Source organism: Lycium barbarum, chromosome 2 (assembly GCF_019175385.1).
Source record: "Lycium barbarum isolate Lr01 chromosome 2, ASM1917538v2, whole genome shotgun sequence".
In the NCBI taxonomy this organism is placed as follows: domain Eukaryota; kingdom Viridiplantae; phylum Streptophyta; class Magnoliopsida; order Solanales; family Solanaceae; genus Lycium; species Lycium barbarum.
Window position 1 is genome coordinate 17,558,930 of NC_083338.1, and position 11,661 is coordinate 17,570,590.

General features: G+C 36.1%; 1 pseudogene; it reads left to right on the plus strand.

Moving 5' to 3' along the window:
- The first annotated feature begins 977 nt into the window (after window positions 1–977).
- Window positions 978–11,285, plus strand: LOC132626274 (ABSCISIC ACID-INSENSITIVE 5-like protein 2; annotated as a pseudogene).
- The last annotated feature ends 376 nt before the right edge of the window (window positions 11,286–11,661 follow it).

The following is an 11,661-nucleotide window of genomic DNA, read 5'->3' on the forward strand; positions in this document are numbered from 1 at the left end:
GAGGATTCATTAAGTAGAATTCAACTAGTTTAGAATTAGGCTTTGGTTCAGTACGTCAGTAGTACGAGTCCAACACGTAATTTGTGGGGTTCGGTGCATGTCAGGAGTTCGAACCCTGAAACGGACAAAAACTTAGTATTTAAGTAGAGAAGGGTAAAAGGGCAGGGCTTATTTGCTGAGTTTCTTTTTTTTTTTTTTTTTTTTTTTCTGATAAGGTAGAAGTTTTATTAAAAGGGTACCGAGAAGGTACTTAGGGCTACATAAACAAAACAAAAAGCACCAGAAAGAAACAAGCTACTAGACTTTCCTTCCTACTAAGTCTATAAAATCCATTAGTTGGTCCAGACACCTATTGAACTACTCCTACACCAGAAGAACAAATTCTGCAAACAACTATCTTTTATTCTTGAAATAGGAGATCTATGTCCTTCAAAACAGACCTTGTTTCTTTCTAGCCATATTGTCCAGAAAATGCACAATGGAATAGTCCTCCATATCTGCTTGTTCTCTTTATGAGTAACCTGTTGTTGCCAACTTTGTAATAAGCCTCTCACATTCTGAGGCATAACCCATTTAATTCCACAGATACTTAGAAATAATTCCCAGCACTGTTTGGCAACTCTGCAATGTATAAACAGGTGCTCCACTATTTGCTGAGTTTCCAATTGTGCGCTAGCTGGCGCTCAGGGATTTCTTGGTTATCCAAAAAAAGGGTAAAGGATTGATGTCTAGTTGATTGTTTGATCGGTCGTTTTGGTCTTTATGGGGATGACCGAGGATTTATTTCTTTTAAATTTGACCATGAATGTTATTTTTCAACAGAGTAGGTTTTTATTAGGGGTAAAGGTTGGAGGTCTTGATGAATGGGGATTCAGACCTTGAATTCTCACGGGAGTGGGCATCATTGAACAGGCAAAAATCATGGTTTAACCTCATACTTGACGAGGTTGAGAACCAGTTGGGTGATTTAGGTAAGCCTGCGGGAATGTATAGAAATTCCAGTATTTGGTTGATCTTAGTTCATGCAATTTTATTATTTATTTATTAATTATTATCCCTCCGTCTCAATTCATGTGAAGGTGTTTGACTGGGCACGGAGTTTAAGAATGAAAGGAAGACTTTTGAAACTTGTAGTCTGAAATAAGCCATAGATATTTGTGTGGCCATAAATCATCTTGTTAAGGGTAAAATAGGAAGTTTAAAGTTGAATTGTTACTAAATATAGAAAGGTATCATTTTTTCTGAGACTGACTAAAAAGGGAAGAGGGTCACATAAATTGGGACGGAAGGAGTAATGTTTGGCAGTATGAATCTTGATGAGTACTCACAAGTGTGGAATATGCAGATTTTAATCAGTCTGTTGGCATGAATATTGATGATACTTCCTCTTGCCACTTCTTTTCAGCATCTGGCTAGTTAACTTAACTCTGGCAAGGGCGATTAGAAGTAATACAGTTGATAAAGTGTGGAGAGACATACAACAAGGCCAGAAGGTGAGAGATCACGAGGCCATGAACAATCAGGAGAGTGGCGAGACAACTTTGGAAGACTACTTGGTGAAAGCTGGGCTGTTCGTTTCTGATGCTTCTTTAGGACATACAATGTCATTAGATAATCCTACGGCAATACAAAATTTTGTGCCTCCGATAGGCTTATCACCATCACCTTCGATTGATGCGTTGTCTGATACACCAGTCTCTGGTCGGAAAAGGGGTGCTACGGACATGGATAGAACTCCTCTTGATAGGAGATTAAGGAGAAAGATCAAGAATAGAGAGTCAGCTGCACGCTCCCGAGCCAGAAAACAGGTATGCTGCTGTCTGGTAATGTTTTGTTTGCAACCTCAGTTTGCATTTGCATTGCTCATTTTAATCTGTTCATATCATGGTGCAGGCTTACCACAATGAGCTGGTGACCAAGGTTTCACATCTGGAAGAGGAAAACATCAAGCTTAAGAAAGAGAAGGTAGGGATTCGCTCTCCATCTATATGAGGTTCAAATGTTAGATATATTTTTTTAAGAAGAAATATCTCTAGTGTTCGCTCATGACTTCATTCTTGAGCTTAGCAGGTTGATCCACAGCTACTTCTATTCCCTCTGCCATTTGTCTTGAGTAACGATTGAGTAACCAACTAAGAATATCTGATAATGGATAATTTATTTTAAAGCGGACTGTGGTTGATCGTAGAAAGATGAACTGTCTTAGAAGTGAGATAATAAATCTATAAAGGGTAGCCGCCTTGACATTGGAATTTAATGTAGCCTAAAATTTTGATTGTCGTGCCTACTAACTTTATACATGTATTACTTCAAAAATACTCAAAATGTTAAAGGAAAGTTGAGTCCTAAAACATATCGAACACATCCTGTATTTTACCTTAAGTAACTCAAGGAAGGAGTAAAAGTAGACTGGTCATAAACTCCCATCCATGACCAGTCTGGTTATTTGATAGTAAAATTAGACTGGTCATGGATGGGAGCTTTTGTATGAAGTCCATTTTTTAAGCTACGCCTTTCCTTGTAATGTTTTGTTAAATAATCTAATGGCTTCTGGCTCAAACTAGCTGTGAGTACTAGCACTTATAAATATCCCTGAGTAGATAGCCTTGGTTCATTGTCTTTAGTTTGTTTTGAGGGGAAGCGGTAAGGGGGAGAAAGCGGAAAGGGGAAAAATATCCTAATTTTGAAGTGTCTAGGCAGAAATTGGTTTTTGTTCAGATAGAAAACTCAGATTTTCATTCGCTGAATTTCCGTTTGATGTGGGCCTTACAATTGGATAAATGATGAGAACTGTGTAGTGAGCAGTGATCTGTGTCTGCAAAAATTCCTCCTTCAACCTGACATTCCTGAAGAACCTGGTAGACATTTTTTTGGTCCTATATATTTATGCATAGACTATCTACTCTACATGTTGCTTGGCAATATTTAGAATGGCCCCTTATAAAAACATTGGTCCCTTGTCTTCAACTTTGGTACATTTATAGTCTGCTATCTTTATGGTGTTACCAAAATGCAAAATGCTCCTTTAACTTACAGCAGGGAACCTAGCACCATTGTCTACTATTTTCCTTCTTTAGTGCATGTATGATCTGTATATATTATTACTATGGCTCAACTCTCAAGAAGAATATAGAAAATACTTACGAACTGATAAAAATCGAGCAAACATTAAACGGACCAACAAACCAAAAACACTTGAACAATAAGGTTTATTCATGGTTGTTTTATGTTATATTCATGGAAGTATTTGTCTAGACAAGGAGCTTAAGAAAGAAATAATTTGGAAAAAAATTAAGATATATATATATATATATATATATATATATATATAAAACCTACTACATGAAGGTCGTAGGTTAGGCATTGTAACCATTCTTTAGTTTACTTAAATGTCCCTACCACCTTTTTAATGTAGGAACTTTAAGGATTTTATTGTCTTTTTACCCAAAAATATAAACTCAATTCTCCTTTCCCTCTTTTCTTCTCTCCCTCCTCAATGGTGATGCTGCAACAACTCGCTGGGGGTGGCTGGGAGCTCGCAAGATGCCGACCCTGCCAGTGGTGGCCCTTGTTATATCAGTCCCTAATTTTTACCCAAAAATCTAAACCCAATTCATCTTTGTTAAATAATTATGCTTAGAACATATTTCCATTGGATAATGTCCCCAAAGTTTCTTTCGAGAGAACTACATCGTCCATTTGTTTCTTCCTTTCTTTTTTCTTTTTCCTTCACTCATGATGGGCATACCCATGAAAACACCGCAAATGAAAGATTTGGACCAAATAATCTTTCTTGAATGAATGAAAGGCAGCCAAGTTATATTTTCCATTGCATAAAAAATATCCAAGTTATATTTGACCATCATCAGGAAGCAATTCACAAGCTATGTTGATTAGGAAGAATGAGTGAACAGGATGAGAGTGGAGGAGAGGGGGTGGACAAAATGGGGGGTTATAAAGATTGTTGGTTAACTCTTTTTGAAATGACCAATAAGCCTTTTTAGTATATATGTGGCCATACATTATTAGGGGCATTTAAGTAAAACTAAAAAATGTGTATGCTAAGTTGCTAACCTACTACTTTCATGAAGTAGGTTAGCAAGACCACATATATATATTGGGAGTATTCTTCCTTCCCTCTTTCCTTTGCTAGCCGCAGCTCCTGATTTTTTTTCCTTATCTGGTTATTTTCTTACTTTTTGCGTTCTCTCCCCAAGTAACAATAAACCAACACTCTTTTCCATTGTCAATTCTGGCAATCCCGAAGCCATAATATTCCTTCCTGTATCACTTATGCATTCTGAAAATTTGGTGTCGCCCTATTGAAGCTTCCATGACCCAATGCCTCACGAGAAATCGTCTTCCATTACTAATTGGTGCTTTACTTGTAGGATTCAACCATTACAATTCCATACTAAACAAATAGGAAATTAGAAAAAACATATATAATTTCTCGAGACGCAAGAAAAATTCTAAGATTAGCCCATCTACTGCGTTAATAAAAGCTTCTGCAAAAACTTCCTCTAGAATTGGTCCTAGAGTTAGTTTCCTTTGGAAGTGGGTTTAGTGTTAATGGTGATTCTTGTAAGGGAGGAGGAGTTGAGGATGATTTGAAGCTAGATTTGCCAAGAAATACACGACCTTGAGTTGAAAGAGTATTGATTTAATAGTTGAAAGAATTTCAATTTAAGAACAAAATCCATCAAAAGGAAACTAAAGTTAATGAAATGGATTAGAAATCTGTAAAGAATATTTTTGCAAGAAGAAAGCAAACTTGGACGTTCCATAGAGAGAATGATGGGTGGAAAGGGGAGGGAGGAGAACTGGATAAGGCTAGAAGACAAAAGAGCCCATCTAGTTCATTTTTTGTGAAGTATTGTTGGGGATATTTAAAGAAATTAGAACATGGGTACAATGCTAACCTACTACATTCATGTAGTAGGTTAGCAAGACTCATATATATATATATATATATATATATATATATATATATATATATATATATATATATATATATATATATATATATATATATATATATATATATATATACATACTTGTTACATGAGGCCTGTGCTAAGCCCGGGCCCAAACTCAATATATAAAAATCGCAATATTTTAATTAAAAAGTATTATTTGTGTCCTATTTCCTTTCCGTATAATTAATATAATTCAGTGGCACATTAAACATCTATTGTTGGTAACTTTTTATAATTATTAAATATTTTTTTTATTTATGAGGAAAAAGATTTGCTGGAGAATTAGCAAATACCAAAGGGACACAAGTGATTTGACATGATGTAAAGTAAATTATAGTATACAATTACAACTTCGGTGAAAATAATAAATTGCAAAATATTGGCATTTTTATGAATTTGTGAGCATAACATTTCCTTATTCATAAATAAATAGATCATTTTGTAATATGTTAAGCTTTAATTCATTACGATATTTTATGTGGCAAGAGTACATGCTAGTTAACTGTGGCAATTTAAGCTTTGTTTTAGACAAAATTAAGAAAAAAATAAATTCATTACATGAACCTCAAAAATCAATTTAGTTTTTTTATATATGGTAATAATTAAAAATATTCTCAGTTAAAATTACAATGTACAATATTTTTTGCATAGCTTTTAAGTATTTACATTTTAATTTAAATTACTAAGTTGATCTTATTTAATATAGCTTCAAAGTTTAGTCAAAATAACTTTAAAAAATGAAAAGTGGCACATAAATTAAAACAGAGGGGAGTAATTAGTAAGATCTAATAAATGTCCTATTCAAAACAAAAATGTGGCTCCAAAATTGCCTAAATTTTACCAAAATACCACCAAAAGATGTGGTGCAGTGGATGGGGCTGCTCTTCCCTTAACCAGAAGTCTTGGGTTCGAGCCCTGGGTGTGGAAAAAACCTTGGTAGAGAGCGCTTCCTCCTGAATGGGGCCCTATGTGACGCGAATCCGAATATAATTGGGCTCCAATGCAGGTACCGAACACCGGGTGGGAAACTCATTTTTTTTTATTTTGTATGTTTAATAACAAATAATGTAAAGAGTAATCTAATACTCCATCTAATTCATATTATATGGTGTTTTTAGCTTGGGCACACTCCTTAAGACCGTCTCAAATTATTTGTCATTTTTTTGTTTTTGTTTTATACGCTCCTTAAGAAATATTAATTATAAAGAGTATTTGACTACTTTACCCTTACTTATGTCTAAGATACATTCTCTCTCCATTACATATTTACTTTATTCATGTGTCCAACTCATTAATGACAAAATTCTACTAAGGATAAAATGAGAGAGAAAATATAATTAATTATGCTTGAACTCCTAAAACGATAAATAATGTGAGACAGCTATTTTTACTAACCACAATAAATAATTTGAGACGGAATATACACTATTTATAGAGGTCCACATAGAAATGGACTTTGAACAAAAAATGAGTGCCAAAATAAAATTAGGGAAAGAAAAATGCAGCAACGTGTAGCATCAGGAAATCATAGGCAAAGAAAAGCCAGCCACGTGTAGCATCATGATAGTATTTCAATGCTTTGTGAGGACGACAAATTTTTAAGATCTTTGTTTATATATAGTACTAATATAAAGGGAGCCTTGGATCAATGGTAAGTTGTCTCTGTGTGATCTATAGGTCATGGGTTCGTGCCAGCTGACATTAGGGTAGACTGTCTACATCACACCTCATGAGTGCGGCCCTTTGCCGGACTCGTGCATCGGGCTGCCCTTTATATATATATATATATATATATATATACACATATATAAAAACGTTTTTGGTACTGTCTTGTGTGTGTTAATGACAGGTGCAAGTGGGTATTCAAGTGCTCAACCTTGCACAAGTCAAATGTTTTCAAAGTGAGACGATTTATTGATGATCATACGTGTTCTGCGAAGGATAGACTAGTCACGCAGCGTATAGCCACGTCAAGTGTAGTTGGGAGGGTGATAATGGAAAAATATGTTGATTGAGTTACTGGAAGGCTCGTAGATCGAAGCAAAAGGCACTAGATATGTTGCGAGGAGAGCCAAAAGATTCATATGCCAAACTACCAAGCTACCTATATATCTATTGCGACTTTTCTCTTTGCTTGATTTTGTTCACTTTTCTCCCTTTTTTTACTTCGAATTTCGTACCAAGATGATCCTGCATGTGGTGAAATTGCAATTATGCCCCCTCAAAATCGGAATCATTAACCCAACTCTTGACAACTTTTTTTTCGAAGCACTGTTCTTCCCTATTGAATTAGCAGTAAAATAACTAAAAATCACCAAATTCGCTCAAAATGATGTAGCACTGTGTATACCTAGAGTACAAAACCCTAATTTTTTTTTAAGATGTCAGACGATATCAGTACACAAGATATGGTTAATGATTCGAGGGAAACCTTGTCGGAGAGAGAATGGGGAATGCACAGTATTATAAGGAAAAAATAGCACGGTATACGAACTAAGACATAATTGGCATACATTAGCCATGTTTTAAAAAGCTAGCACATAATGGCAATTTCACACGTTTTGGGCCAACAAAATTAGCACCACATGACCCATAAATCATTGATTGAGGATGCTGATAATATTGTGCATTCCCATTTTCTCATCTACAATCTCTCTCTTATATCTATCTCTAAAATCTCTCCATTAGCACCGTGATCCTCTCAAAATAGACTCGAAGCACTTACCATATCGTCTGATTTCTTAAAAAATCTGGGGTTCTGTACTCAGGGTTAGGGATACACTGTTGCTACACCTTTTTGAGCGATTTTGGTTCTTTTTACTGCTAATTCGATGGGGAAGCCCAGTGCTTTGAAGAAAGTTGTCAATAGTTGGGTTAATGATTCCGATTTTGAGGATTCCTCATCCATAGTTTCAATTTCACCACATGCAAGGTCATCTCCGTATACGAAATTCGAAGTAAAAAAGGGAGAAAATTGTACAAATGCAAGCAAAGGGAAAACAAACTGCACTAGATAGATAGGTAGTTTAGCATACGAATCTCATGGGGCGCCCGATAACATGTCTAGTGCCTTTTGCTTTGATCTATGAGCCTTCCTGCCATAATTTTTCATTATGTTCCTTGCAGTGTATACAGCTTTTGGGTCAAACATATTTTTCCATTATCACCCTCCCAACTACACCCGATGTGGCTATACACTGCGTGACTTGCCTATCCTTCGCAGAACACGTGATCATCAATGAATCGTCGCACTTTGAAAACATTTGACTTGTGCAAGGTTGAGCCCTAGAATACTCACTTGCACGGGTCATTAACACACACAAAACAGTACCTAAAACGAGTAAATTAATATAATTGTACAACACAAAACATACGAATGCAAAATAAATCTGAACTCGTTTTATTGCAAAACACCAATTTGTATATATTGCTGGCGAACTCTATCCCAGCCTACTGCTACCTTCTTTTCCTAAGTAGGAGAAATTAAGTAAACGTTTTCTCCTTTACATCAACTGAATGAGGAAAAAAGAACTAATTCGAATGAATATAGTTGACTCTATATATATAATTAATGATAATAATAATCTTCATTCTCATTTCGAGGGATATCCTAACTATCCGGCAGCTATAAGGATGAAAGTCTTGAAAACCAGGGTCAAAAGTTTTTGCATTCAAGTAGTCTTGCTTCAAATCAAGAAAGTTCTAGTTTTCCAAAGTTCATAAGTCAAACCAACGTATCTCTTCTCGAAGTAATAGTCTTCTTTTCTCTTAGTATCTATTGGTCTCCTACATGTTATGCCATGTAGTTCCTACAAAAGTATGTCAGAGAAATAAATGAGAATGCTAAGACTAATGAGTTTACATACTTCGAAAGGCGTCAGTTTTTCTTGAAGCATGCTAAAAAAGAAATAAAGTGTCATATACAATGGAGTCTAAATATAGAGGGTTGAAAATGCATTTTTTTTAAATGTGTCATGATGCACTAGCTAGGCTAATGCATATATGATAAGCAGTTGCATTTTAGTGAGTATTGATAATGCTTTTGAATTTCTCCAATATAAATAAGTACCCATCTAATGTGCACGTAGTTTTGTCATGTGTGTTGTGTGGTTGTGATGGATTGTTTGGCATCGCCTGTGTCTTTGATTAATTTAGTGGAGTGGGATTTAGAATACTATGTTTTTTTTTTTTTTTTGATGACATGGGAACCCGCAGCCGCTACCCTTTGGGTGCGCACAGGGTAAACCCAGCTCCTATGCAATAGCTCGCAAACCACACAGGAGAGGTAACCCGCACTAGGCAAGCCCCGTGCGACGAGCTCGACCCAGAAGGCAAATCCCCTGCTGTCGTTGGCAGGGGACTTCGAACCTGAGACCTCCATTATGAAAGCCCCATGCTCAACCAACTGAGCCACCCTTGCGGGTTAGAATACTATGCTTTTACCGAGAAAAGGATGTTATGTTTTATCATAGTAATGAAAATTTTGCCTTTCTGAACAATTGATGCAATGATTAGAAGCGTATGCTGCCTTTGATGATTGATCTGGTGTTTTCGCAATGATGCTTGGTGGACTGATGGTCCATAGATGTTTGTAGTACACAGTGATTGAATGAGTTTCCCTTCAGTGATTTTCTTGTTTGTTTCTTATTGTAGTAGAACAGTTTATTTTCGTAATTCCCTTCTTTCCTTCGTCCCCTGGTTGGCAAAGTGATATTTGCTTCCTTAAGTTATAGAAAAGGAGAAGAAAGAGGAGGTGCAGGAAAAAGTTGCGAAGATGTCAAATAAAAGTCCAGTCTAGATAGTTTTCAGTAATGTTATGACCTGACATCCATTTTTTCTTGTCAGTATTTTGTTTCACTTCTGATTCATATTCAACGGCCTTTTTCCCGTGCGCTTGTCATTTTTGAAGAGACTTTCCCTTATGCTCAAATTTGGTCGCGTTATAGTTTGGTTACGGGAAGAAACCTTCTTCCATTGCTAACCCCTAGCAGCCTGATCGTTTGGGATGTTGGCATTTAAAATTTTATTTGGTTTTTGCCTACGGTCCAAAAGTAGGTCTTTTGGGGTTATGGTGTTTTTTCACTTCACCTTGGTTCTGGTCAACATAAAGGACTTATTGTACTAACATTTGTATACCTTAGCTTCTTTTTTGATGTATTGTATTTCTCTCCATCTCTAGAAAAGAAAGCCTGACAGCCAAGTGCTAGTGGCTGATTACAATGAGCCTAGATCTACAGGGATACTGAACCCCCCTTTATCTACAAAATATAGAGTGAACGTGGTGTTTATGTCATAGGATTGCCATTCTAAAAATCAGACCGTTGACGTTATACCCTTCAAAGTAATTATATTAGATACAAGGTATGTTTACAAACCTTTAAACAAGTGATAAGTAGTTCTAGTGCCTATCTACATCTGTGGGCTTCAGATACCGAATGATTAAACCCAAAAAAAAAACATGTACTGGATGATGTAGAGCTTTTGTTTTGGTGTATTAATAAGTTCTCATATTGTTAATTATCTGGTAAAGCAGTACTAGTTTGGTAGCTTGGTGATTCAAGTTGGTCGTCCTCGAATTCAGATCTGTGATAAAGTTTGAATTTTAGGATTTCAAATAGCTAAATCCTTTGTCACGCGTAGATGATCTTCATACCTCCTGTTATTTCAAATCCATGTCATGCACTGCTTTTCGTTTTTCTTGTATAGTTAATTCCGTAGAGTCGCAAGGCACACAAATCCGAAACCATATTACATAACATGAATAATTTGCTTTCTGCTGATGAAGTCTTTCTTATATTAGCTTGTACAATTTTTCTGAGAACTTGAATCATGTGATATATTTCCTACTGAGTTTTCTAGATGTATTGTTATTAGGCCTAACGGTACATATATCAGCCCGAACTTAGCAAAACACGCTACGCCCACATGTTACAAAGATCACTTTTTCTTGTTTTTGTTCCTATGTCCGGCATGACATCTTGTGTTCTCTTTTTAACCACTATGTTACCTTGCAGGAGCTGGAGAAGATGTTATCCGAGTTGTCGTCTGAGCCAAGATATCAGCTAAGACGAACGAGTTCATTCTGACGAGTGCTTTCTCTAGTTCTTTGCAGTAAGTTATGTAGTCTTGATAGGCATAGGATTGTGTATCCTCTATGAAACCGTAGTTTGGAGATAGATCTTAGTATGTTTGCTTCTGTTGGTGATGTGCTTTTGCTTCCCACACATAGCTATGTTTTATCTGTATATGGTATGGATAATGTTTAGGTGCACATGAAGAACTTAAGGTGAAATGGACTCGACCTCACTGTGTCCTTTTTACTTGGTAAACAAATTTGCAACTCTAAAAAAAAGACGGGCTTTGATCCAGTGGTAAGACCACAACGTGTGACGTGGTTTAATCATGTTACGGGTTTGAAATCGGAGTTGCAATGCGTTGTCCCTCGGGGATTTTTCGATTATCAAAAAAAGAAACACAAATTAGCAATTAGAAGGTCTTACCCAGAAAAATAATGGACTACTTTTTTATCCAAGTATTTCTCGCAGGGTCACATGTTTCTTTGTTTTGAGGAATTCTTTTTTCACAAGAATCAAGTTTGGTTTGTCACTAACAAGAAAGGATCAAACCATAATCGTTGCTATTAACAAAGAAAAAGTCAAACTACCATCCAATCAAACTGTCA